The sequence below is a fragment of the Trichoplusia ni genome, unplaced genomic scaffold (assembly GCF_003590095.1).
Source record: "Trichoplusia ni isolate ovarian cell line Hi5 unplaced genomic scaffold, tn1 tig00002905, whole genome shotgun sequence".
Lineage (NCBI taxonomy): Eukaryota > Metazoa > Arthropoda > Insecta > Lepidoptera > Noctuidae > Trichoplusia > Trichoplusia ni.
In genome coordinates this window covers 50,001-53,330 of record NW_020800298.1, presented here as the reverse complement: position 1 = coordinate 53,330, position 3,330 = coordinate 50,001, and the positions used below count along the sequence as shown (strand labels likewise).

Sequence of the window (3,330 nt, the reverse complement as noted above, 5' to 3'; positions counted from 1 at the left end):
AATCGTTGTTTGACGTATTTTATTATGTTAACCGAGATTATTATTAAAGTGAATGAAATCGTGTCTCGATACGAACGTTCACCATCGGGGTTTTTTCATTATATTGTACCCTTATAGGCGTCGTCGTAGTCGTCGTCGTCGTCGTCGAAAACAATATTCGTCTCAATTATTATACGAGCTCGCCCGTACAAGCGTCTGCGTTAATCCGTCGACGCGCGGGAATGAGGATTTCTCGTAAGTATCGATATAGAGAGAGGACGGTATACGTGTGTACCACCGCAATCGAAAATCGAAACGAACGAGAACGTCTTTCATATGAATGAAGCTCCCTGGTTGATCCTGCCAGTAGTTATATGCTTGTCTCAAAGATTAAGCCATGCATGTCTCAGTGCAAGCCGTATTAAGGCGATACCGCGAATGGCTCAATATATCAGTTTTGGTTCCTTAGATCTTACTCAGTTACTTGGATAACTGTGGTAATTCTAGAGCTAATACATGCAATCAGAACTCTGACCAGTGATGGGATGAGTGCTTTTATTAGATCAAAACCAATCGACGGATGGCCATGTGTCTGAAGTCGTTAATTTTGATGAATCTGGATAACTTTTGCCGATCGCATGGTCCAGTACCGGCGACGCATCTTTCAAATGTCTGCCTTATCAACTTTCGATGGTAGTTTCTGCGACTACCATGGTTGTCACGGGTAACGGGGAATCAGGGTTCGATTCCGGAGAGGGAGCCTGAGAAACGGCTACCACATCCAAGGAAGGCAGCAGGCGCGCAAATTACCCACTCCCGGCACGGGGAGGTAGTGACGAAAAATAACGATACGGGACTCTTACGAGGCCTCGTAATCGGAATGAGTACACTTTAAATATTTTAACGAGGAACAATTGGAGGGCAAGTCTGGTGCCAGCAGCCGCGGTAATTCCAGCTCCAATAGCGTATACTAAAATTGTTGCGGTTAAAAAGCTCGTAGTTGCATTTGTGCGCCGCGCTGTCGGTGCACCGCATCCGCGGTGATACTGACACGTCTGCGGAGCATATCGTCGGTGAGCCGGCGGTAATACGCCGGTTCAATATCAAAATCCTATCGCGGTGCTCTTCGGTGAGTGTCGAGGTGGGCCGACAATTTTACTTTGAACAAATTAGAGTGCTCAAAGCGGGCTCAAAATGCTGCTTGAATATTTCGTGCATGGAATAATAGAATATGATCTCGGTTCTATTTTGTTGGTTTTCAGAACTCCGAGGTAATGATTAATAGGGATAACTGGGGGCATTCGTATTGCGACGTTAGAGGTGAAATTCTTGGATCGTCGCAAGACGAACATCAGCGAAAGCATTTGCCAAAGGTGTTTTCATCAATCAAGAACGAAAGTTAGAGGTTCGAAGGCGATTAGATACCGCCCTAGTTCTAACCGTAAATATGTCATCTAGCGATCCGCCGACGTTACTACAATGGCTCGGCGGGCAGCTTCCGGGAAACCAAAGATTTTGGACTCCGGGGGGAGTATGGTTGCAAAGCTGAAACTTAAAGGAATTGACGGAAGGGCACCACCAGGAGTGGAGCCTGCGGCTTAATTTGACTCAACACGGGAAATCTCACCAGGCCCGGACACCGGAAGGATTGACAGATTAACAGCTCTTTCTTGATTCGGTGGGTGGTGGTGCATGGCCGTTCTTAGTTGGTGGAGCGATTTGTCTGGTTAATTCCGGTAACGAACGAGACTCTAGCCTGCTAAATAGGCGTCGTCATTTAGGTGTGCGTGGCTACGCGTCACGCAACTCACTGGCGACGTATTAAAATTCTTCTTAGAGGGACCGGCGGCTTCGAGCCGCACGAGATTGAGCAATAACAGGTCTGTGATGCCCTTAGATGTCCTGGGCCGCACGCGCGCTACACTGAAGGAATCAGCATGTTCTCCCTGGCCTAGAGGCCCGGGCAACCCGCTGAAACTCCTTCGTGCTGGGGATTGGGGTTTGCAATTATCCCCCATAAACGAGGAATTCCTAGTAAGCGCGAGTCATAAGCTCGCGTTGATTACGTCCCTGCCCTTTGTACACACCGCCCGTCGCTACTACCGATTGAATGATTTAGTGAGGTCTTCGGACCGACACGCGGTGGCTTCACGGCCGTCGGCGTTGCTGGGAAGTTGACCAAACTTGATCATTTAGAGGAAGTAAAAGTCGTAACAAGGTTTCCGTAGGGGAACCTGCGGAAGGATCATTAACGATGTACCGTTTTAACGTGCACTGCGTACGCGAAACGATGTCACATTAATGTTCTCCAAATACTTAAAACGTTCGTCGACACTTTTATCCAATCGTATCGATGAACTTTTAAAAAGAGACCGAACCGACAGGCGTTCCATGGCTTAACTGTCCGGGCGCGCCGGTCGTTCGTCTCGCGTCGCGTACAATCGAGAGTTTTATGCTTCGTTACGATACGGTTTAACATAAAATCCGCAAACCGTGAGAAACATATAAGCTTTAGGTGGATACGCGTTCGTTAACGTTCACTCTCTCTCGTTGCAGATTACGCGGTGTTCCGCGACGGGGGTAAATGTTTTTTTTTTTTTTTTTTTAGATATATTAAAAAAAAAAAATTCTTTATTTATCGTAACATGGGTAATAATTTTGTAAAACTATTACCCTGGACGGTGGATCACTTGGCTCGCGGGTCGATGAAGAACGCAGTTAACTGCGCGTCATAGTGTGAACTGCAGGACACATTTGAACATCGACATTTCGAACGCACATTGCGGTCCGTGGAGACACATCCAGGACCACTCCTGTCTGAGGGCCGGCTGTATAAAGTAAACATGCCACATTGCGCATTATGATCTCGTATCCCTATACGATACGATCCAGAAGCGCATTTGACGGCCATCCGTCGGTCCGTTTCGCTTGATAAGTGTCGTCGCTGTTTACGCTTCGCTCTTTCGGGTTGAACGTTGTTACCGACGGTCCGTTCAAAAATAACGCTCTATACGATAGATAGGACATTTGTCGAACGACGTGTCTGACGCTCTTGCACATTTAACGACGTGTATTTGCGTTTTACGCGACGGACGTACAATGATCGCGAGTAAGCGTATCATGCGTCTCGACGTCTCGTCGAGATGCGTCTGCGCGATCGCGACCCTTCGGTCGGTCTAACTAACCAGAGGGGGTCGAGGTGCTCAAGGTCCTAGTATACAATGTCTACGTGTTCGACATAAACACATGTCCGTATATCGTTCGAGATACTAGTAGGCGGACTCGACGTCCGAAGAGCGCATCGACGCCGTAGTCGTTCATAAGAATCTAATAGCGCCGTTAAAGCGTCGT

At 47.7% G+C, this 3,330-nt stretch overlaps 2 non-coding genes across 2 annotated transcripts; both read left to right on the top strand.

Moving 5' to 3' along the window:
• The first annotated feature begins 326 nt into the window (after window positions 1–326).
• Window positions 327–2,230, top strand: LOC113507567. Its single transcript, XR_003401873.1, has one exon. It is a non-coding gene; the product is annotated as a small subunit ribosomal RNA (ribosomal RNA).
• Window positions 2,231–2,649: 419 nt separating this feature from the next.
• LOC113507573 lies at window positions 2,650–2,806 on the top strand. The gene has a single exon (XR_003401878.1). It is a non-coding gene; the product is annotated as a 5.8S ribosomal RNA (ribosomal RNA).
• The last annotated feature ends 524 nt before the right edge of the window (window positions 2,807–3,330 follow it).